Here is a 27,248-nt window from a genome sequence, read left to right on the forward strand (position 1 = left end):
GATCTGATATGAGTTTAAACCACTTTATTGAATTGTGTGATAAAAATTTGGAAGGAAGACTACGGATTTTTAACAATTAATCTAACTTTGAAGCCTAAAAATGGTAAATATTTGAATAAATTTTCCAATATAAACGTGTGATAATCTAGTTGTTTTCATGTTTTTACGTTCACGTTTACGTTTCGTGTTCTCGTTTTTACGTTCCACGTTTCACGTTCCACGTTCACGTTCATGTTTCACGTTCATGTTTCACGTTCACGTTTTACGTTCCACGTTTCGTGTTTCACGTTTCGTGTTTCACGTTCCACGTTCGTGTTTCACGTTCCACGTTCACGTTTTTACGTTCCGTGTTCTCGTTTCGTGTTCACGTTTCCACGTTCCACGTTCACGTTTTTACTTTCCGTGTTCACGTTTCGTGTTCTCGTTTTCACGTTTCGTGTTCACGTTTCCACGTTCCACGTTCACGTTTTACGTTCCGTGTTCACGTTTTACGTTCCACGTTTCGTGTTCTCGTTTCGTGTTCACGTTTCCACGTTCCACGTTTACGTTTCAAAATTTTCCTAAATAAATGGCGAACGTAACTTCAGAAGAAGCAAAAAAACTTGATCAAATAGAAAAGAAATTAATCAAAGAATTTAAAGAACAGATTCGAATTGATGAAAAAGAACAAGAATTTATTCAAAAAATTAATCAACCTGTAACATCTGCAATAAAAAAATGTTGAGGGCAAAATTGAAAATGTTTTTAAGCGATAATCAAAATTTGATGAATTTGGTTCCAGTTGTACGACAATTTGCTGATATTTCGATACCAGAATCTGAGTTTGAATTGCCAAAATTACCATCTTCAACACCATTTAGACCTCGAATCATTGAAGACTCTACCATAGTTGAACCAATAAGTCCTGGAACAACGGATATAATAATTGGTGAAATTGGTAAAAAAATTTCTTCCTAGAGCAAAGGATGATAAATTTGGTTTGTAATTGGGACAGAAAAAAGAAAAGTTTTATGATTGGAAATTTGCCCGTGAATTTTGAGCATAATGATATCATTATTAATGAAAAAACATATGAAGGAAACTCAAGGTTTATGGAGATTATTAACAGGGCACTGATGTTCCAAAAGACGGTTTATATTCTGAAGAAGACTTGAAAAAGTATACTGAAATTTTATGGAAATCTGATTCAATTTACAAAAATAATGATCCATCAACTAAGAAACCAAAGTCAAGTAAAGGTAAAAAATATCTCAATTTGATTAAACCCAATTTGGGAAAAAAGAATCGAAGGATCAGGTGTGAGAAAATACAGTGATAATAAGATTGAATACAGATATATCGACGATTTGACAAAACTCGATGGAATTATTAATTATATTTATGCTCAAGAAAAGGCTGGAAACAACAATTTTTTTGAACGAAAAGAAAGCGATTAAAGATTTTATTTCGAACAAACTTGATGAAATGATTGAAAAAACCTGATGGAATTAAATATTTAAAACGAGTTTTGCCGGCAATAAGTTCATCTATGATTGAGGGTAGCGGACTTTTGAATGATTTTATCAACAATTTACCTTTTGAATTACACGTACCAACTTATCAGTATCTGGGGCCTGGCACAAAACTCGAAAAAAGACTAAAAAGAGGAGATCCTGGTATAAATAAATTAGATCAAGCTGCTATGGAACACGATATTTTTTATGCAAAACATAGAGACACAAATTCCAGACATATCGCAGATAAAGTTTTGCAAGGATAAGGCAATGGATAGATTTTTATCAAAAGATGCTAGTTTAGGTGAAAGATTTGTTGCGCTTTCCAACAGCTGGAGCAATGTTTTTGAAGAGAAAACTAGGAATGGGAATCGAAGAGAACTTGAAAATTTTAAACTATATAAATGGAGGTGAATGTAAATTTCAGCAAAAATCAGAAAGAAAAAATAAAATCCGCTTTTTAAGAAAAAAATACCCGTTAGTATTCAATTTAAAATAGATCAACTAAAAAATGGCGAAGATAAGATATTTTTAAACAAATAGACAATACAATAAACTCGAAAAACATAAGAAAAACAATAAAGGAACCAGAATAGAATTTTCTTATAATCAGTTGAAAGAACTTAAAAATGGTGGACTTTTGAAAGATTTATTAGATTTTGGAGAAAATATTCCAGTTGTTTAAAAATGTTGTTCCTTATGTTCGTAAAGCTGCTCCAATCGTTAAAAAAGATGTGATTCCTATTGTTCGAAACATTTTAAATTGGTTAGATAAAGAGTTGGAAGATGTTACAGGATCTGGATTAGATGAAAAAACTTTGAATTACGTGAAATCAAACATTGAAAAAAAAATTTAAACCTTTAACATTCGGGGAATTGGAAGAAATCTGCAAAAATATTAAACATTTTAGAGGAATCTTCATGAGAGATACATTACCTGAAAAAGTTAAGAAAATTTGAATGTGGAATTGTGAATTTAGACTCGATTATGGGAAGTGGGAAACACATTGGATTTGTTATTATAAAAATGATAAGAATGCATATTATTTTGATTCGTATGGAAGAATTGAGGACAAACCACCGAGAGAATTGATTAAATATTTGAAAAAAATCAAGCGTCTACTTACAATGATTCTCAGATTCAAGACTATAAAGATCCCCCAATTTGTGGTCATTTATGTGTTTTTGTTTTGAATGAACTGAGTAATGGTAAAGATTTTAAAGAAGTTGTTAACAAATTATTGCTTAATAAATATGGATTCACAAAATATTTTTGACGTATTTGGAACACAAATTATTCAAAATGTAGATAATAGTTTGAATTTTTGATAGTTTGAGAAATGAGTTTGATAACAAGTTAGAAAATGTATTACAAAACCTTCCAGATTCAGATATGTTTGCTGTCGAGATTGAAGATTTTTAAAGCAGAATATGATAACAAACTTGCAAATTTCATGAGTTCAAATGAAGTTGCTGATAAAATAAAAACATTGGAAAAAAGAAGTTGATGATGGTGTAAAAAAATTATTTACCAATTTAATGTCTCACATCGAAAAAGCTGATGAAATTACTGAAGCGATCAAAGTTGAAAAGAATTATGTTAGTTTGGCTAATAAGAAAAGAATTGTCGGTGTTCGAACCTGGTATTGACAAACATGATGTTGTTGTTAAAGAACAAATTTTAAAACCTCTAAAATTATCAGAAAACATCGATATTGTTGATTTACATGATCCGAATGTTAAAAATGCCTTAGATTTTAAAGGAAAAAGAATTAGCGGTGTTAGTAAAGGAATTAATCCATTTGATGTTGTTGTAATGATTCAATTAGAAGATCCTATTAAAATGTTTAATGAACTAAAACAAAATTATGAGAATCATAAACAGCATGTTAAAGATTTTACAACAGAAGTCTATGACAAGTTAGAAGCCAGAAATAGAAGATCAGTAGACGATGTTGGTGAATTCACTTGATAAAGTAAATAAACTAGAAGAAAACTTTAATACATATAAAAATAGTGTTAATGTATTAGTTGGTGAAGTAATTAACAAAATTCTGGAAGATTTTGATACACATTTCAATGAGAAAATAAACTTTTTTGAAAATTTAGGTACAACGTTTTCAATGAGAATGTTAACACATAATAATGAATTACTTAAAAGAATAGATGATCAATACTCTTTATATCTCGATAAAGTAAATAAACTAGAAGAAAACTTTAATAAATTTAAAGAAGATGTTAATAAATCTTTTGAAAACATTGATAACAGATTTAATGGAGTAGGCGGCTATGATGACTAATTTTCCTTATATAAATGGCGCTCATATATTGTGTGAGATGTAAAGAAAAAACTGCAACAAATGATATAAAATACTATGCAAACATCAATGGAGTTAAGAGAATTTCTGGAAAATGTGCTGAATGTAAACGCAAAAAAGAGCCAATTTATAAATAAACTTGATTTTGAAAAATTTTTTCCTAATAAATAGAGATGGCGGGACATTACAGTACTTTCGATCTTTTTATCATGCAACACGAAAGAGATTTGAAAAAAGAACATTGGGATGACATTTCTCAAAAATATGAATTATCCGAAGATATGATGAGATTATACGTAAACAAATTGAATTGGTATAACATTGCTAAATATAAAACTTTATCATCAGAGTTCATTCAAGAAAATATACATTATCAATTAAAAGATCATATGTCTGTTCTTTGTCTCTATCAACACTTGAGTATAAAGTTTTTGGATGAAAATAAAGATACAGTTGATTGGAACAATATTATAGATAGCGGTTACTATCCTGTGCAAATTTTATTGAAATATGTGACCGAGATCGCAAAATTTAAGGAAGAGAATCCTGAATATGACGAAGTAGATCATTAAAAATGACTCTAATCTTTTTAATTATTTTACTAAAATTTATATCTTTTCTTATAAAAACGTACATTAGATCGATGAAAAAATGATACACGATGTTTAAAATTTCTAAATTTTCTCTTATTAAATGGCGGACTACAGAAAATATGCTAGTGATATTGAAAGGGCGGAGTTTAAAAAATTTCTATCCAATTAGTAAACAACATTTGAATGAACCAAATAAAAGAACTGAGTTTAATATTGATTTTGGAGATAACTTTTGCTCGTCTAACTTCCAGTTTTATATTTCTGGAACTTTAACAAAACAAGATGGTCAAGCATATCTTGGAACTGATAATGTTAGATTAATCGATAATTTTATACCGTTTTTATTTTCTAAGATTGAAGTAAGAAAACACAATAAATTGATAGAAGAAGTCGAAAACTGTGGCCAATTAAGCACAATTAAAGGAACTATTTCGTATTCAAAAAGTGATGTTATTTCTCAAACTTCTAATGGCTTTGAATCAGGATTTTAAATTTGGTGTTTTTGAAGCAGCTGGAAATTTATCTCATTTTGGATTAGGATTTTTTGAAAATGTTACTATTCCGATCTATAAAGGAGGATTTTATCTAAGTTTTATAAGAGCAGAAGACGATGATGTGATTCTGAAGACTGCAACTGGAAATGTTATGCCTGTTGATGGAAAAATAACAATTACAGATTTTTTTATTAGAGTTCCAATGATTGATTATAAAACCACGAGTAAAATTAGATTGATTGATGAAATTACAAAAAGTCAAAACATTATGTTTTAATTTTCTAGATTGGCAATGTATTGAACAAAAAGGTATTTCCGGAACAACTTATTCGTTCGATATTACAAATATTTATAGAAATATCTTCAATCCCAAGTTCGTTATCATAGGTTTTCAAACAGATAGACAGAATAATCAAGAAAAAAATCCTTCAAAGTTTGATAGTTTGGATGTTAAAAAATATCAGAGTAAAATTGAACGGTTCTTATTATCCAGATGAATTACAAAATTTAAAACATTTCCGGAGGTCTTTTTCAGAATCATGTATCAGATGTATCAAGATTTTAAGAAAGTTTACTGTAATAATAAGGAAATGTATTACAATCCTAAAGAATTTTTAGCGAATAGACCTATTTATGTCATTGATACAACAAAGAGTATGACAAATATTTCTGGTTCAAAGAAAAGAACGATATAATTATCAATATGGATTTTCAAAAAGCTGTTTACAAACTCGACATGTTATGTGGTTGTGGTTTCTGAGAAATTTTTAGCCTATGATGTGATTAAGAACGATATTAGAGAAATTCAGTAAAAATCGCGTTATTTTCACTATTATTCGTCGGATAATTTTAAAACTTTACAGAATTGTTAAAGACATTGATATAAGTATTCATTTTTAATTTCAAAAAGAATATCTTAAAAAATGGGGATGATATTAACAAAAAACTATTCCAAGGTCATCTTAAGGGTTGGACCGGAAGTTATGATTTTAAAAAATACTTTAATATTTACTGATCCTATATACCAAATTTCAGCAAAAAAGCTCCAATAGTTCTCGAGATATAAGAGTTTTAAGATAAGGGATGATTGGGGTAGTTTTTTGAAAATTTTGTTATTTTCATGAAATTTTAAGTTGAAACTCGCTTGTTTTTGAAGTTTCAGATTTTTCTGATAATTTTTTTTATTTTTTTTATGAATATTAAGAAAATAGGGGATGATTTCACCCTAATGGATAAGTTAAGTCGAAAGAGTTAAGTATTTACTATATGTGTACCAAATTTCATTAAAATCGGTTGAGTGGTTTTTGAAATATAAAATTATTAATAAATTTGTTAAACTAGCACTCCTAATTGAACAACTTATATAGCAGAGATATAGCTTATAACTTTTCGAGACCTCTCCGTAGCTCAGTTGGTGAAAGACAACGCTTGCCTTCAAAGCCTGAGGTTCTGGGTTCAAATCCCAGAGCTTCAGGCGCGCTTTTTATTGAGGAAGACATGGTTGTCGTTCAGTGGTTGGGGACAAGTCTTTACACGAGTGGCCATAGTGTAATGACTATAGAACAAGCCCGAGTAATGACAACTGTGGTTGGCGCGCCATTTGCTTCCTCACCTTTCCACTTCATTCCTTAATTCCTTCTCTTCCTTAATTCGTTCATTACATTTCATTCACATCGTTCATTAATACAACATTACACTTACAAAACACCCGACACAAAAATTCCCTAATTGTATCTCTCCATCAACTTCTACACAGTAGTTACCAAAGAAAAAATGAGACTTGGGAACAAAAAAATTCCAGAGTCTAAAGACCCCGAAATTACAGCTCCTAGCCATTAACTTGGTTGGACAGTAGCAGTGCAGGGCCAAGTCTCTAAACAATAGACACCGTAGAAGTTTGAATGTGATGTGATTCCCCATAGCGCAAAACACGCACACTAACAACACTACACCAAAGACACAATCATTCATTTTGTATGTCTTTTCATTATATCGTAATGAATTGCTGAATAGCAAAACGTTTTCTCTTTTCTTCGTCAGAACCACACACACACAATATATCTGTTTCGTAAATGTTTTTTCCATATAATTTAATCCCAATCTACAACAAAAGCGTGATCTCTTATAAATTTCCTTTGATAAATCTTGTTGTTTACAAAGACTTTGTTAAAAAACTAGCTGTATGCATATTTCTTGTCCAGTATGGATATTGTCTTCTCAACATTTCAACAAAATAAGCAATGAAATTTAGCATAAAAGCGATTGAAAAATGTCAGATTGTTGGTGTTTTAGTTTATTTTGTAAAAAATCGGAATATTTTTCTTATTTTTCTATTATTTAATTTAAAATCTCCTATTACATTTAACATATGTTATACTATCTAAGTTGTCTGTAATAAATTGCATTGAACACTTTTTAGTACTTAAAAGTTCTCTGAATTCGTTTTCATTTAAGGATTCGTTTTCACTTAAGGAAAATATCAACATTTGTTTAACATATTTAGGGTAATTCAAAAGAAGTCCTTTATAACTATTTCCTGTGGTAAGTTCCTTTAAATGCTAGAAACTGAAGTGATTTTGGAGAGTTCCATGTTGTTTGATGACTATTTTAGTAGAATAGATTTTTTATTTAAGAAAAATAATTTTGCTAAATTCATATTATTCTCTTTCATTCCTTCTAAAACTTTCAAAAAATATACTCTTTCGCTGATGAACAAATCTCGATTTCTCTTCCGGAATAATCTTTGTAATCATAGACAAAATATTCCTAAATAGTTGTACAATAGAATGAAATTATTTCTATTTATCTCTGTTGTAGAAATGTAAACACAAACATTTGCGCTGAAAAATTTATATCTCGGCAGAGTTAAGTTTCCATAATCTCCATTTAAACAAAAAACTCTTTCTGTTTAAATGGGAAGAGTATAATGCCAACTGTTTACAAGTGTTATAATAGAGGAGAAATTATTGATAAAAAATATTTAGTTTGTAGAGATTGTAATTTAATTTTGTACGAAAGACCTAAACCTAGGAAATTTCGAAAATAAACTAACACATTTGAATAATCTGCTTACAAAATTACAATACGGAGGTGAAAAACAAACAAAATTTGTTACAGAATTTAGAAAACAGAATAAAAATTATTTACTTATCTCTTGGAACCGTTGACAAAATTATTTTCCTTTTCAAAGAATTACATTAGGTTTGTAAGGTAATCGATTACACACGTTTTATTATGAAAAGATATTACCTGTATTTTTTCATTATCTGGATTGTTGAATTTGTGTACGATTTTAAGCCAGAAATCCTCGATGAATTTTATAGTACATTTGGAAGAAAGTAAATGAAGAACCTCGTCAAAACAAATGAAGATGTTGGCAATTCCCTCGACTTCTCGAGTGATTGTTAGTCAAATTTCATTTTTTCCGTCTTTAAATTTTTTCTATTTAAATGGAGTTTCTTGAAAAGAGTTTAAATGATATTGGAGAATGTATGTTTAAAGAGTATAAGAATTTAAATGAATTGGAAGAAAGGAAGAAAACATAGAATCTTGAATTTGGAGAAAATGAAAGATAAATTCGGGTTTACAATAATTGCCGAGTTGGAAGATTGTAAAGTACACTTGCCGAACAGATTTTTGACTGTTTTGGATGAGAAAAAGATTAAAGAATTAAACAAAAATAGAAAAATTTACACTTGGTTGTTACTGGAAAGAAGACTATTAAAGATAAAGACTGTGTTACTATCAATTTTGTAGAGTAGAAGATTTTTCGTCGTAGCCAGACATTTCAAATAGATTGATTTGACAGCTCAAGAAAGTAGAAGCAAACAGCTATAGATTCGGTAATTTTTCATTCGTGAGTTACAGATTCGTTTATTGTCCTTTACAACAGTATTTTTCATTGATTTACCGTCTGTCCCAAAAGTGAGCTAGAACCGCCTTACTGTTTGATTTTACAGATTCGTTTATTGTCCTTTAAACAGTATTTTTCCCTTGATTTTCTGTCTGTCCCAAAAGTGCGCTAGAACCGCCATATTCATAATCTACTTATATATATATATATATATATATATATATATTATATATATAGTATATATATAAATATACAATACTATTATTACTTGAATTACACCATCAATAGTTCCTTTAATTGGATACGTTTTAGTAGGTTATGTTACTAATTTTGACTAGGAGGGGCATAATTTTGCATGTACCACAAACGTGGTTTTTTGACAGGGTTTTAACAACCGTTTTAAAAGTTTTTCTCTCCGAATTTTGTTTTTAAGATTGGTTTGGACTAGCATATTTTCCGAATATTTTTAGAACGGTCTTTCTATAAGATGACCCTAGGTGGTTTTGAATATATATCTTTAGTTTCCAATGATGACTCGTAGAATATGGAAAAGCAGTTTTTTATTATAGGGTTTATTTTGTTGAAGTCCTGGGTGGAATTAGGTAGTAAATTTAGGTTCTTCCAGAAAGTGAAAAGAATTTTTGTAATTAATGATTTACTTGTCCTATTAATATGATTTTTTTATAAATGTTTTTCGGGATAGTTTAAAGTTGTTTGAATGTGTTTGTTTAATTTTGTTAATATAAATTTTGTGGAAATCAGACTTCTTTGCTACTATAATATTCTTTGCTCGAATGGCTAAACTTTTTGGAATACTTTTTCTTTTACATGTTGTAGGATGGCAACTAGTATAATTTTAAAGTATTTCATAGTGTTGGTATTCTTTAACATAAACTTTTGTTTTAAAGATAGCCTTCTTTAAAAAAAACCACATCAGCATCTAGGAAGGTAATGATTGTGTGGGAATACTTCCAAGTGAAATTGTTAATGTTGAACATTTGTTTATGGAATAATAGAAAATCTGTTAAAGAGATCTTCACCGATGGTTGCCATAGTCTAGAAAAATATCATCAATGTAACGATACCCAAGATTAAGAAATGTTGTTCCAAAATTGTTGTGGTGTTTTATATATACATACACTAAAAGATATACTTTTTTAATATCTGTTTGTACACTAGCAAAAGTAAAAATATGAAACATTTTACAGCCACGTTATGGCATAAAATTTCGAACCTTTTCATCTGCAAGAAGTAGGTCTTCACCAACTCAGGAGGATGGCCCGGAAGAAGTCAATGAGGAAATTCATTTAATGTAAGCATAGGTCGATGTGCATAAAAAATTTTAATTAATTGAATATCATCCGCCTCAAATTTGCCCTCAACAGATCAATCCTAAAGAAAATGGCGGCATTTTTCTTTCAAAATTACAACATAATAACGCCATAAACTCGTTTAGATTTCAGTTAAAAAAAAAGGTTTCAAATATGGCAGCCGTTTAGATTCGATCACGAACGTTTAACTCAAATAATTCCCAACATAGACCCAAAACGATAATTTGTTTTAACTTTAGGTAAGAATAAGGAACATTTTTATCTGTGACTTCTCTCCATAACCGCTAAGTATTTCTGAGGAAGGCGGGTTACGTACTTGTGTGTACGCAAGCTTATGGGAAATCAGTGAAAACAGTTACTCAAAAATAAAAAAAACATTATTCCAAGTGACGTGAAAATCTCTACATCTATAAACACTATTGTGTTTGTGACTATAATAATTCATCATCAAAACAACACAATGTTATTTTTACGTAATTTGTCAAACATTTCTGCTTACAGGAATGGTTTAACACCTCTTAAGATTTTTGAACTTAAGAACAAAGTTCTCATATTTTTTAAAATCATGCTAAGAACCAATTACATGCAACATTTTATTCTTATCCTCCCCATTTTCTAATTTCTAGTTAATGGTATTCCTCCACGGTCCTACAAGCAAATGTATATGATTATAACAATTATTTCTCTGACTAAGGTTTATATTATTCGATTATATTATCAATGCAATATTCATGAGGGTTATCCTATCCCAACATGTTGTGCAAATTATACAACATAAACTAATAAATGAATTATTCGTTTGTACTTAAATGACAACGTCCACATGTGAAATCTCTATGTTGTAGCTAACAACTGAGACAGAATGTGGATTATTTTGTTTTTTAGGTTTTAGGTTAGGAAGTATATTCTTTTGTGGTTGAGTATAAATATATATTTATATATATATACTTTATTTCACGAATGATTAAAAAAAATAATAAACTACTAGTTAAGTTGTAAATTGCAATTACAGCGTGTAACGTTTTTAACTGTATATAAACTACATAAAATTTATGTAAGTAACAAAAATAAGTCCTTTTAAATAATATAAATTTTTAATTATTGCAGTTTTATTTAACTCACACACTATTCATTAGAAATAAATATGAAGAAAACATCGCACACTCAATCTTCCGTTACCTCTATTCAGCTTACTTTACCATGATAAAAATATAAAATCAGAAAAAAATCACGACATGCATTTGTTAAGCTGAATATAGTACACAGAACTGATTAATCTAACTTGAACAATATTCACGTCTTTCAGGTTTTGGGAATATTAGGTTCTACAGTGTAAATAAAATCAGTCTTGTTTGTGTCGATGACTAGCTCTTTGCCTAAATTGACTGAATGAAAACACGAGGTATAAAAGTTGATGGTCAATGGAAGAACGATGAGAAATGGAAAGACGACTTACCCACTTGGGTATCCGTATTAAACCTTTGGTAAGATGAAGAAAAACCTCATGAATAGCCAGTACAAATCTTTGATCATTTTTCAATTTTTCTGAGAAAAAATACCTCTTCCTAACATTATTCAAAAATTAGTGTGGTTAATTTTATTAGACAACGGAAATATTAAATTATGAGAATGCCAGATCTTTCAACACGTTTAGGATAAGAGAGAGTCGTTACAAGTTTCTCTGACTCAGATAAAACGCTCTTAAAACAAGAGCTAACTCAAATACAAATACTCATATTTAGGCCATATTTGTTTAATAATGCAAATAATAATCGTAAACAATGCGCAGATTTTTGTCAAATTACCCATAGCAATTTTTAATCTAAAATATTCTGTTGTGTATCTTTACTTGTATGTTTCAGAACTTTTTAAAATGATTTAATACAGAATCCTTTCATGGTTACCATTATCCAAATATGGAGTGTTATTCTCTCTCTCCTATTCAACGGTTTTCATATATGGCTTAAAAAAAAACATAGTAAATGTTTACAATACAAAATTATAACATTAGGAAGCAAAACTTTTTATTGATTTATGACTTCTAAGTAATGATGTTTATACGGAATACGCAGTGGGTAAGTCATCTTTATTTACCATTTTCTCATCGTTCTTCCTTGACCATCAACATTTTATACCTGTGTTTAACATTCTTCAATTTAGCCAAAGACTAGTCATTCCACGAAAACAAGAACTTGATTTTATTTACACTGTAGAACCTAATATCACCAACAACCTGAAAGACGTGAATATTGTTCGAATTAAGATTAATCAGTTCTTGTACTATATTTTTAACAATGCATGTCGTGTATTTTTTCTTCTGATTTTATATTTTTATTCATGGTAAAGTTAAGCTAAAGAGGTAACGGAAGATGAAACGATGTTTGTCTTCATATTTATTCTAATTAATAGTAGTAAAAACATGCAAATACTAAAATTTTATATTATTTAAAAGGAACAATATTTTGTACTTACATAAATTTATGTATTTATACAGTTAAAACGGTACACTAATATGCATGTACAACTTAACTAGTACAGTTTTATATTTTTTTTAATCATTCGTGATATATATATATATATAATAATATAATATATATATATAAATATATATATACTTCTAATCCACAATAAGAATATACTTTCCTAACTCTAACCTAACAATAAAAATAATCCATTCTGACCCACAGTTTGTTAGAAACATAGATTTCACATGTGGACGTTGTAATTTAAGTACAAACGAATAATTCATTATTAGTTTAGTTTGTATAATTTGCACAACACTGATGGGATAGGGAACCCTTAATATTGCATGATTAAATAATCGATAATATAACCTTAGTAGAGAAATAATTGTTATAATCATATACATTTGCTTGAGGAACGTGGAAAAACCATAACTAGAAAATTTAGAAATGGGTAAGAATAAAGTTAGCATGAAATTGCTTGATGATTTTAAAAATATGTTGAACTTTGTTCTTAAGTTCAAAAATCCTAAGAGTGTTTTAAACCAAATGTAAGCAGAAATGATTGCAAATTACGTAAAAACACTTGTGTGTTTTTATGATGAATTATTATAGCACAAAACACAATAGTGTTTTAGAATTTTCACGCTCCACTTGGAATAATTTGTTTTTTTTGCATTCTAAAATATAAAACAAACTATTGTTTCTAGATTTTTTTATACTTTTAAGTTGTTTCAACTGCTCATATGAATAATACTTACACTAATGTAAATACTGGATATATATTGTTCATGAATGCAAATATACCTACTGATCATCAATGAATAAGTGGGTTCCGTCGCGAGTTTCCAACACGGAATATTACTTTTTTTATATTCCATAATCTGTATATCAATGACATATTCATGCTTATCTACACCAAGTCATGATTAATTCTATTTTGATAATAATTACATAAAATACAAGATCATAAAATACCATTCATAAAAAATATTCTTTTACGCTCATTAGTTATTTGCGGTTTTATGAAGTGAGTGGTAAGCGCGTTTATTCATAATCGCAATGCCTTTATTTCTCCTAACTTTAGTTTTTCGTTATAACTTAAATTAAACTCTCTCTCGAGTAGTGCATTAAATTGAAGCAACTAATAATCTGTAAAGTAATTAAAGCTTTAAGCTTCTTATTAAAAAATGTATTTGTATCACAATCCGGCATATATTTCTGGTATACAGCTCAAATTCAGTTGGTTCTTTATGTTTTGTATTAATTACATTTATGATCAACCATATACGTTTATATTATTTTTTAATTTGTTATGTATTTTTAGTATTTCCGACAAGAGAATCAAGTTAATTTGAATCAATATGCATACGGTTGCATAATTTACTAGATTTCAGTGAATACGAGTTTGCTTGAATGAAAAACTTGGCGAATATTTATTTCCCTAAATATTTATTAATCTTACAAATATAACATATCTACTTGAAACTGCAGTCTTTAAAAATCTACTTGTTTAACAAAACTCACTAGCTGTCACTATATTTATTTTGTTACAACACCCACTATTACAATTAATTAGGACCATCTAGTTATACAAGAGTCTATTTAAAACACTGCACAACACAGTCAATATTATGAACTTCAATATCATCTTTCTCGATCACGTAGCATTAACCCACTAATTCTGTCACTTCGCAATTTTAATCTCGATTTCAACCCAACTACGGGATTGCCGTCCGATATAACTCATTTTAAGGTTTGGTACAACTGCTGTATTGCTGCTTCTCCAGAACATGGTGCTTATATGCTGCTTTCCAATCCGAGAAGTCCAGAAGAAACTAAATGAGTGGAGAATGGTCACGGTGCCTCACCCACCGCTCAGATAAAAAGAGGCGGATACGGCCAGACCAAAGAAACTGACCAACCCACTGACTGCTTCCACTATTAACAAAAACTTGTATGAACTAATTTGAGACAAAATATAAAAAAAACATACAAACTGGCAATGTTCTGCGTTCGGTATATTCGGTTGCTATGCGTTCACCAATGATTGTATTATATTTAAAACTGCGTAATCAATATATTCACAGCAATTAATATAATTTTCCATTTTAGTAAAAAAACTTATTAATTTCTGATGAGTATGCTGTCACCTGTGTTCAACTTTGTTCATCGTAACAGAAAGGTGCAATGACTTCGTAGAGATTAGTTGCTCTCAAGAACTCGATGTAGGCGGTAGTATTCTTCTTTATAAAAAGTATACTTTAAATATTACCTTTCTATTTTTCATTTCCATAAGTAAAACTTATTTTTTACATGGAAATGGGTTATATGAAAATACGACTATGACTATCTATTCAAGTAAGTAGGTGAATATTGATTGTTCTACTTAACATTTCTCTGTTGACGTTTATCAGTTACTTCCTGCAGCCAGGTAATATTTTCCGCCAAGTTGTAAAATAATCGTTGACAAATGATGAGCTTAGCGGGACCGAAAAACAAGGCCCCATATATCGACAGACGCGAATCCAGCATTCAAATTGTGTGTGTTTATGTTAAGTTCCACCAGGCCCCATCTGTCGTCTTCCACTAATTTTAATTTTTTGGCTGTGTTGACATAACTATCGTCTTCAATAAACAAGATACTGTATACTATGGTAGTAGTGTCATATGCAGTCAAAACTACAACATTTAAAAGACACCTTAAGTAATATTAGTTCATATGTCAGGTGATTAATGAAATTAAAATGGAAGTCTTTCTTATACTTATAGAAACTGTGTCAATATATTTTAACACAATTGCAATTTTGATGTAATTGGTTTAATTGTTAGCAAAGTTTATCCTTTCTCGAGTAATTGAATGTGGACTTTTCACTGGAAAGAACAGGAATATAGCATTTACATTATAACAATAAGCATGTTAATTAAACTATATAATTAAACCGGTTTTGTACTCACGGTGATCTGTACAACTTTTATCTATCATATGCGTATGTGATAAGTTTTGTAAAACTGTAGAACTGTAGAAAGTGTAAACAGTCCCAATTTCATATATTTACTAACCTGAATATAATGACACACATAGAACTATCAACAACTGCCTCTCTCCTTGTGGAGTATAACATGAACCTTTAGAATTATACCAATCATTAGTTGCTATACGTATTTTCATATAACCCATTTCCATTGTAAAAAATAAGTTTTAACTAATTGGAAATGAAAATATTAAAGGTTAAAATATTACATAATTACACATAATACTTATAATAATCTTTTTAACACTTTTAACTCTTTTATTTTTATTACAGCTCTCTGTACACTTTCGGAATCATTCTGACATTCCATCTTCAGGTACGAATGAGGTTAAGATAAAATAAAAATAAATAATATATAATCATTTGTCATGTGGTTTTTACTTTTACTACACCTTAGGTGGACTAAATTTTGTTGTATTTCAATTTTATATTGTAATATTTAAAGTAATACTTTAGATAAAGAAGAATACTACCGCGAGCTCACATCGTTTGATAGCATACTAAAATAGGCGAGTCATTTGCATCTTGTATACTCGCAATGAACTCAAGGTTGAACACAGGTGACAGCTCATACTCAATCAAAAAAAATACTTTTATTGCTAGACAAGTTTTTGAAGTATCTGATACATACCGTAATTCGGTTAAAAATTACAAAATTTTTATCAGGATACCATGTGTTTTTTGTTATACGAAGTCAACGTGTATTGAGTGAAAACCATTGTTACCCAGCCAATACCACTAAAAATAATATTAGTATTTACATACATGAATTCCTGATATATTTTTTAACGAAAATGCTTTACTTTAATTGTAATTCACCTGATACTATAATTAATAATAATTGAACATACAGGACGGGCAGAATATCTTAGAATTACAAGAAAACAGAATGCAACTATTCTTTTTGAAGTAATTCGGAATTGTCAAAATCTAAAACATTACTATGTATGAAGAAGTACAATAGTTTAGAGCCATTAGTAGTACGGCTCTCATGATTTTAGCCCAATATATAAAAATCTTAAATTTCAAGATGTTAAAAACCTCATTTATTACACGTTGAAATTACTATTATGTGTCAGACCCCCTACTATCTTTCTAAACTTTATTACTAATAGTATTGCAAATTAGCACTTTATTTATTTATTTATTTATTACTTTCATTCGTCACAATAAACACAAAAAATAAATACAAATTTTTGTCTACACTTAATGAATATACTATAAACATATAACAAATAAATAATTATAAATTTAAATGAAAAAACAACAATTATTTTTTTGAATTCGTAATATTACTCGATCACAAAGCTGTTACGCATAATACTGCCGAATATTAAAATAAAGGATTAACATTTACTTATTCTATTTCTACTCTGTTTCATCTGGGGGACAACTCCATAGGTTCACTTAGTCACTACACTCTTGCGCTGCACTAACGTTACTATAACTGGTTTTGTGACAAATAAACATATTTCAAAGGAATCTGACTTGTATTTACTTTTACGCACGGCGCGACACCTAACCTAGAAATAAAATATAAACATAATATATGTTTTATAGTTAAATTGAAATATTGCTAAACAAATATTTAAATCAGTGATAAGCTTTTCAGTTATGTTTCTTAGTGTTTCCTTAATGTTATAAAATTATTTACAATCATTTTTTAAGTGTCACATCCGAAAAACTCATTATTCAAGAATGTGAAAAATATTTAAACATACAATAGTAGTATGAGTAAGAATCCATTGCTTATGCAAGTTAGTAAGATCAGATCGTCGACATGAATATATTGAAACAGATATCTGTTGCTTTAAACTAAACTCATAGTAAACATTTGTAAATTACATACAAGGATAGCAAACAGTGTAAAGAGCACAGTGAGTATAAATACCGCAATAAACATAATTATAGGTAGTATGAATAATAAGTTTGTTTAAACATGTTATTATAATGATTTAGATACTTAAACGCAAATAACATCTCACCGTATTTTATTAAATGTTAAAATTTTCATTGGAAAATATTTGTAAAATTTAAAAAAGTATATCAATAAGATCGATAATGTAAAACAAAAATATTGAACGTACAACTCCTAAAAATCAATAGACTTTAAACTTTAACCTTATAATAAAAGGTACTTTCAAATAAATAAATACTAAATTTCGATTAATAAATCATATATAGATCTTTGAATGTGTTCCCTTAAACAAATAAAAGCATCTAGTAGAGGGTTGTATTGTTACTAAAATTAGGCAATTTAAAAAGAATAACTGTTACTATTATTGCTTGATATTTCTATAAAGCTCTCTCTAAACTTCATAGTAATCGATGTGTACACACAGGTCAAAACTCGGAGGATATAGCGAAAGGGCGAAAAATATAATATCCTAAAGTTTTCTGTATTATTCATTATCATTTTCATGGCTTTGATAACACTTTAAAACCAACGCCATAGAACCATTCAATTGAATAAATATGCTAATAAGTTTCCTGTCTTTTCGTTTAATTAGAATATTTATCATAAACATGCTTAGTGTCTTTGGAAAATTAATATATAGTTTTATTACTACTCCAAAAACCCTCCGGTCTACGCGAACACTTAGTTGACACGAATTCCCTTAACACACAACCTTCCAATATATTTGTGGTGATAGTAAATGTTTATATTTATTCTTTTGTCAAAGCAGTTACATTTTACAAATTAATATGATCTTACGTTCAGAAAGTTATCATATGTCGGGGGTTTATTTTTGTTGTGCATTTCAATCACCAGTCAATATTAGTTCCATAGTTTATTAAATCATAAGTGTGGTTACCTATGCTTTTCACTTTAATTAAATATATTGATAAAACACCAAATAAATTTTAGTGCAAAGCAACAAAAACCAAGTTGATCCCATTTGTACATATCTTGCACTATATGAATACTGCGTAATCATGGATTGGATTCGTTTATTTTTATTCGTGTAATTCGAGCTGGTTGGTTTTAAAGAAAATCGATCTCGCAATTCTACCCTTTGTAAAGTGGATACAGAGAGGGTCATACGTCCACAACACCAGGGGAACATTTAAAAAACCTACAGAACACAGACATAAAGGGAGAAGACCCAGAAGAAGAGCCCTGTGGCGGCCTTTTCTATGTCATCAAATTGTGTCCAACCGGACCGGGACTGGGGTGGTTGAATTTAAACAGGATAAAGTTTTATTGGTAATTTTAGGCAAAGCTCTATTAAAAGCAAGTCACTAGAACTTCCGTATATCTTATCTTTTATCTATAACATCATTGCTAAATTATATACACCAAGTTAACAATCACTATATCTTATTACAAAAGAATAATAACAATTGGAATTTAATCAAATTTTTGAGTTTCTAATCTCTAAAGTAATGTGTTTATGCTACATAGTACAACGTTTAACTCAAATAATTCCCAACATAGACCCAAAACTGATAAATTTTGGTTTAATACTTTAGGTAAGTATAAGGAATTTTTATTCTGTGACTTCTCTCCATATCGCTTAAGTTTTCGAGAAGGCGGTACGTTGTACGCGAACTTTATGGAAATCATACAAAGTATACAAAAATATAAAAAAAACATTATTCCAAGTGACGTGAAAATTCTAAAACACTATTGTGTTTGTGCTATAATAATTCATCATAAAACACACAAGTGTTTTTACGTAATTTGCAATCATTTCTGCTTACAAATGGTTTACACCTCTTAAGATTTTTTGAACTTAAGAACAAAGTTCAACATATTTTTAAAATCATCAACCAATTAACATGCAACATTTATTCTTACCCATTTCTGAATTTCTAGTTATGGTTTTCCACGTTCCTACAAGCAAATGTATATGATTATAACAATTATTTCTCTACTAAGGTTATATTATCGATTATATTATCATGCAATATTAAGGGTTCCTATCCCATCAGTGTTGTGCAAATTATACAACTAAACTAATAATGAATTATTCGTTTGATACTTAAATACAACGTCCACATGTGAAAATCTATGTTTCTAACAACTGAGACAGAATGGATTATTTTTTGTTTTTAGGTTTAGGTTAGGAAAGTATATTCTTTTGTGGTTGAGTATAAATATATATATATATATATATATATTTATTTATCACGAATGATTAAAAAAAATATAAACTACTAGTTAAGTTGTACATGCAATTAGTGTAACGTTTTAACTGTATAAATACATAAATTTATGTAAGTACAAAAATAAGTCCTTTTAAATAATATAAATTTTTAATTTATTTTGCAGTTTTTTACTACTATTAATTAGAAATAAATATGAAGAAAAACATCGTTTCATCTTCCGTTAACCTCTTTAGCTTACTTTACCATGAATAAAAATATAAAATCAGAAAAAATACACGACATGCATTGTTAAAAATATAGTACAAGAACTGATTAATCTTAACTTGAACAATATTCACGTCTTTCAGGTTGTTGGGATATTAGGTTCTACAGTGTAAATAAAATCAAGTCTTGTTTGTGGATGACTAGCTCCTTTGCCTAAATTGAAGAATGTAAACACAGGTATAAAAGTTGATGGTCAAGGAAGAACGATGAGAAATGGTAAAGACGACTTACCCACTGGTATCCGTATTAAACCTTTGGTAAGATGAGAAAAACCTCATGAATAGCCAGTACAATCTTTGATCAATTTTCCAATTTTTCTGAGAAAAATTTCCCTGCTACCTAACATTATTCAAAAAATTAGTGTGGTTAATTTTTATTAGGACAACGGAAATATTAAATTATGAGAATGCCAGATCTTTCAACAACACGTTTAGGATAAGAGAGAGTCGTACAAGTTCTCTGACTCAGATAAAACGCTCTTAAACAGAGCTAAAAATACAAATACTCATTATTTAGGCCATATTTGTTTAATAATGCAATATATCGTAACAATGCGCAGATTTTTGTCAATTACCCATGCAATTTTATCTAAAAAATCTGTTGTGTATCTTTACTTGTATGTTCAGAACTTTTAAATATTTAATACAGAATCCTTTTTGGTTACCATTAATCAAATATGGAGTGTTATTCATTTGTTATTCAAGGTTTCATATATGGCTAAAAAAACATAGTAAATGTTTACAATACAAGAATTATAACATTAGGAAGCAAAACTTTTTATTGATTTATGACTTCTAGTAATGATGTTTAATACGGATACCAGTGGGTAAAGTCATCTTTACCATTTCTCATCGTTCTTCCTTGACCATCAACTTTTATACCTGTGTTTACATTCTTCAATTTAGCCAAAGAGCTAGTCATCCACAAACAAGACTTGATTTTATTTACACTGTAGAACCTAATATCCCAACAACCTGAAAGACGTGAATATTGTTCAAGTTAAGATTAATCAGTTCTTGTACTATATTTTTAACAATGCATGTCGTGTATTTTTTTCTGATTTTATATTTTTTATTCATGGTAAAGTAAGCTAAAGAGGTAACGGAAGATGAAACGATGTTTTCTTCATATTTATTTCTAATTAATAGTAGTAAAAACTGCAAATAATTAAAAATTTATATTATTTAAAAGGACTTATTTTTGTACTTACATAAATTTATGTATTTATACAGTTAAAACGTTACACTAATTGCATGTACAACTTAAACTAGTAGTTTATATTTTTTTTAATCATTCGTGATATATATATATATATATATATATAATATATATATTAATATATATATATATACTCAACCACAAAAAGAATATACTTTCCCTAACCTAACCTAACAATAAAAATAATCCATTCTGTCTCAGTTGTTAGAAACATAGATTTCAACATGTGGACGTTGTATTTAAGTATCAAACGAATAATTCATTATTAGTTTAGTTGTATAATTTGCACAACACTGATGGGATAGGAACCCTTAATATTGCATGATAATATAATCGATAATATAACCTTAGTAGAGAAATAATTGTTATAATCATATACATTTGCTTGTAGGAACGTGGAAAACCATAACTAGAAATTTAGAAATGGGTAAGAATAAATGTTGCATGTAATTGCTTGATGATTTTAAAAATATGTTGAACTTTTGTTCTTAAGTTCAAAAATCCTAAGAGGTTTAAACCATTTGTAAGCAGAAATGATTGCAAATTACGTAAAAACACTTGTGTGTTTTATGATGAATTATTATAGCACAAAACACAATAGTGTTTTAGGAATTTTCACGTCACTTGGAATAATGTTTTTTTTTCATTCTAAAATATAAAACAAACTATTGTTTCTAGTTTTTTTATACTTTTAAGTTGTTTCAACTATCATATAATTATACTTAACTAATGTAAATACTGGATATATATTGTTCATGAATGCAAATATACCTACTGATCATCAATGAATAAGTGAGGTTCCGTCTTTCCAACCGGAATTATTACTTTTTTAATTTCCATAATCTGTATATCAATGACATATTCATCTTAAACCAAGTATGATTAATTCTATTTTGAAATAATTCATAAAAATTACAAGATCATAAATACCATTCATAAAATATTTCTTTTTACGCTCATAGTTATTGCGGTTTATGAAGTAGTGGTAGCGCGTTTATTCATAATGCAATGCCTTTTATTTCTCCTTAACTTTAGTTTTTCGTTATAACTTAAATTATTCTCGAGTAGTGCATTAAATTGAGCAACTAGATATCTTAAAGTAATTAAACTTTAAGATTTATTAAAAATGTATTTGTATCCAATCCGGCATATATTTCTGGTATACAGCTCAAATTCAGTTTGGGTTCTTTATGTTTTGTATTAATTACATTTATGAGTCAACCATATACGTTTATATTAGTTTTATTTTTGTTATGTAATTTTAGTATTTCCGACAAGAGGAATCAAGTTAATTTGAATCAATATGCATACGGTTTGCATAATTTACTAGATTTCAGTGATACGAGTTTGCTTGAATGAAAAACTTGGCGAATATTTAATTCCCTAAATATTTATTAATCTTACAAATATAATATCTACTTGAAACGTGGCTGTCTTTAAAAAATCTACTTGTTTACAAAACTCACTAGCTGTCACTTATTTATTTTGTTACAACCCACTATTAATTAAATTGACCATCTAGTTATACAAGAGTCTATTTAACACTGAAACAGTCAATATTATGAACTCAATTCCATCTTTCCGATCACTAGCATTACCACTAATTCTGTCACTTCGCAATTTAATTCTCGAGTTCAACCCAACTGGTTGCGTCGATATAACTCATTTTAAGGTTTGGTACAACTGCTTATTGCTGCTTCCAGAACATGGTGCTTATATGCTGCTTCCAATCCGAGAAGTCCAGAAGAAACTAAATGAGTGGAGAATGGTCACGGTGCCTCACCCACCGCTCAGATAAAAAGAGGCGGATACGGCCAGACCAAAGAAACTGATCCAACCCACTGACTGCTTCCACTATTACTAAAACTTGTATGACTAATTTGAGACAAAATAAAAAAAAAATACAAACTGCAATGTTCTGCGTCGGGTATATTCGGTTGCTATGCGTTCACCAATGATTGTATTATATTTAAAACTGCGTAATCAATATATTTCACAGCAATTAATATAATTTACAATTTTAGTAAAAACTTATTATTTCTGATGAGTATGCTGTCACCTGTGTTCAACTTGTTCATCGTAACAGAAAGGTGCAATGACTCGTATTTTAGTTGCCTCAAACGATGTGGCGGTAGTATTCTTCTTTATAAAGTATACTTTAAATATTACCTTTTATTTTTCATTTCCATTAAGTTAAACTTATTTTTTACATGGAAATGGGTTATATGAAAATACGTATGACTTCTATTCATGTAAGGTGAATATTGATTGTTCTACTTAACATTTCTCTGTTGACGTTTACAGTGACTTTCCTGCAGCCAGTAATATTTCCGCCAAGTTGTAAAATAATCTTGACAAATGAGGAGCTTAGCGGGACGAAAACAAGGCCCCATTAGCGACAGACGCGACCAGCATTCAAATTGTGTGTTAGTTAAGTTCCAGCCCCATCTTGGCGTCTTCCACTAATTTATTTTTTGGCTGTGTTGACATAACTATCGTCTTCAAATAAAAGTACTGTATCTATGGTAGTAGTGTCCTTAGCAGTCAAAACTACAACACTTTAAAGTACACCTAAGTAATATTTTCAATAGGTCAGGTGATAAATAAATTAAAATGGAAGTCTTTCTTATACTTATAGAAACTGTGGCTATATATTTTAACACCAATTGCAATTTTGATGTAATTGGTTTAATTGTAGCAAAGTTTATCCTTTCTCGAGTAATTGAATGGGACCTTTTCACTGGAAAGAACAGGAATTAGCATTTAATTATAACAATAGCATGTTAATTATATATATAATTAACCGGTTTTGTACTCACGGTGCTGTACAACTTTTATTATCATTGTATGTGATATTTTGTAACTGTAGAACTGTAGAAAGTAAACAGATCCATATTCATATATTACTAACTGTATAAGCAGTAGAACTATCAACAACTGACTGCCTCTCTCCTTGTGGAGTATACATGAACTTTAGAATTTTACCATCATATTGTTGCTATACGTATTTTCATATAACCCATTTCCATGTAAAAAATAAGTTTAACTTAATGGAAATAGAAAAATAAAAGGTAATATTTAATAATTAACATAATATAAATAAACTTTTAACACTTTTAACTTTTTATTTTTTATTACACTATGTACATTTCGGAATCATTGATTCCATCTTCAGGTACGAATGAGGTTAAGTAAATTATAAAATAAATAATTAAAATCAATTTGTCATGTGTTTTTTTTTTTACTACCTTGGTGGCTAAATTTGTTGTATTTAATTTTATATTTAATATTTAAAGTATACTTTATAAAGAAGAATACTACCGCCACATCGTTTGAGGCAACTAAAATACGAGTCATTGCACCTTTCTGTTACGATGAACAAGTTGAACACAGGTGACAGCATACTCATCAAAAAAAAATACTTTTATTGCTGACAGGTTTTTGAAGTATGACAACCGTATTCGTAAAAATTAGAAATGTTTTATGGACCTTGTGTTTTTTGTTATAGAAAGTCAACGTGTATTGAGGTGAAAACAGTGTACCCAGCCAATACCACTAAAAATAATATTAGTATTTACATACATGAATTCTGATATATTTTTTAACGTAAATGGCTTTACTTTATTGTAATTCACTGATACTATATTAATAAGTAATTGAACATACAGGACGGGCAGAATATCTTAGAATTACAAGAAAACAGAATGCAAACTATTTTTTGAAGTAATCGGTTGGTAAATCTAAAACATTTATGTATGAAAACAATGTTTTAGAGCCATTAGTAGTAACGGCTCTCATGATTTTAGCCCTATAATAAAAATCTTAAATTTCAAGATGTATAAAAACCTCATTTTACCCGTGAATAATTATGGGAGACCCCTCTCTTTAAATTTATAACTAATAGTATGCAAATTACTTTATTTATTTATTTATTTATTACTTTCATTCGTAATAAAAAAAAAATAAAAAATGTTTGTACTTAATAATTAAGTATAAAATAACATTAAAAAATTATATATTTTAAATGAAAAACAACAATTATTTTGAATGCGTATTAATACGATCTTTAAGCTGTTACGCATAATACTGCGAATATAAAATAAAGGATTACATTACTTAGTTTTTACTCTGTTCTAATCTGGGACAACTCCAGGTCATTTCCACAGCCTCTTGCTCTAAGTTACTATAACTGGTTTTGTGACAAATAACATAATCAAAGGAATCTGACTGTATTTACTTTTACGCGCGACACCTAACCTAGAAATAAATTAACAAAATATATGTTTTATAGTAAATTGAAATATTGCTAAAAATATTAAATAGTGATAAGCTTTTCAGTTATTTTTCTTAGTGTTTCCTTAATGTTTAAAATATTTAATATTTTTAAGTGTCACATCCGAAAAACTCATTATTCAAGAATGTGAAAAATATTTAACATACAAAGAGTAGTAGAGAAGTCCATTGCTTATGCAAGTTAGTAAGATCAGATCGACATGAATATTGAACAGATTACTTTGCTTTAAAAAACTCAATAGTAACATTGTAATTAACATACAAGGATAGCAAACAGTGTACAGCACAGTGAGTAATAAATACCGTATAAACATAATATAGAGTATGATAATAAGTTTGTTTAACATGTTATTATAATGATTTAAATATTAAACGCAAATAACATTCTCACGTATTTTTATTAAATGTTAAAATTTCATTGGAAAATATTTGTAAAATTTAAAAAAGTATATCAATATGATAGTAATGTAAAAACAAAAATATTGATCGTACAACTCCTATAAATGTCAATAGACTTTAAACTTTAACCTATAAGTAAAAGGTGACTTAAAAATAATTAAATAATAAATTTCGATTAATATTCTTATATAGATTTTGAATGGTTCCATTATAAAATAAAAGCATCTAGTAGAGGGTTGTATTGTTACTAAATATTAGGCTATTTAAAAATAATAAAGTTACAATTATTGTTTTGATATTTATATAAAGCTCTCTTAAAACGTTGGTAATTTGTGTACAGGTCAAAACAGGAGGATATAGCGAAAGGGCGAAAAATATAATATCATAAATTTTGTTATTATTTTATATTTTCATGGCTTGATATCTTTAAAACCAACAATAAACCATTCAATTGAATAAATATCTAATAGTTTTTCTGTCTTTTTTTTTAATTAGATTTATCATAAACATGCTTAGTGTCTGATTAATATATAGTTTTATTACTACTCCAAAAACCCTCCGGGCTACGCGACACTTATGTTGAGAATTCCCTTAACACACTACCTTCCAATATATTTGTGGTGATAGTAAATGTTTATATTTATTCTTTTGTCAAAGGCAGTTACATTGTTTACAAATATTATGTTTACGTTCCAGAAGTTTCATATGTCTGGGTTTATTTTTTGTTGTGATTTCAATCAACTGCAATATAGTTCCATATTTTATTAAATCATAAGTGTGTTACCTATGCTTTTTTCACTTTATTAAATATATTGATAAAAACCAAATAAATTAGTGCAAAAGCCACAAAAACCAAGTTGATCATTTGTATATCTTGCACTATATGAATACTGCGTAATCATGGATTGGATTCGTTTATGTTTATTGCGTGTATTTCGAGCTGTTGGTTTTTAAAGAATATCGATCTCGCAATTCTAACCTTTGTAAAGTGGGTACAAAAGGTCATACGGTCACACACCAGGGGAACATTAAAAAACCTACAAACACAGACATAAAGGGTGATGACCCAGAAGAAGTGCTGTGGCGCCTTTTTTCCTATTGTCATCTATTGTGTCCAACGGACCGGGACTGGGGGTGGTTGAATTTAAAGGATAAAGTTTATTGGTAATTTTAGGCAAAGCTCTTTTAATGCAAGTCACTAGAACTTCCGTATATTTAGATTTTTTCTTAATATCTTGCATTATATACACCAAAGTTATCAATACTATAATATTACAAATATAATACAAATGGGATGTTAATCATAAATTTTTGGAGTTCTATCTCTAAAGTAATGTGTTTAGCTACATAGTTGCAGAGGTACCTTAATTTGTACAGAAAAA

Source organism: Homalodisca vitripennis, chromosome 6 (assembly GCF_021130785.1).
Source record: "Homalodisca vitripennis isolate AUS2020 chromosome 6, UT_GWSS_2.1, whole genome shotgun sequence".
Classification (NCBI taxonomy): domain Eukaryota; kingdom Metazoa; phylum Arthropoda; class Insecta; order Hemiptera; family Cicadellidae; genus Homalodisca; species Homalodisca vitripennis.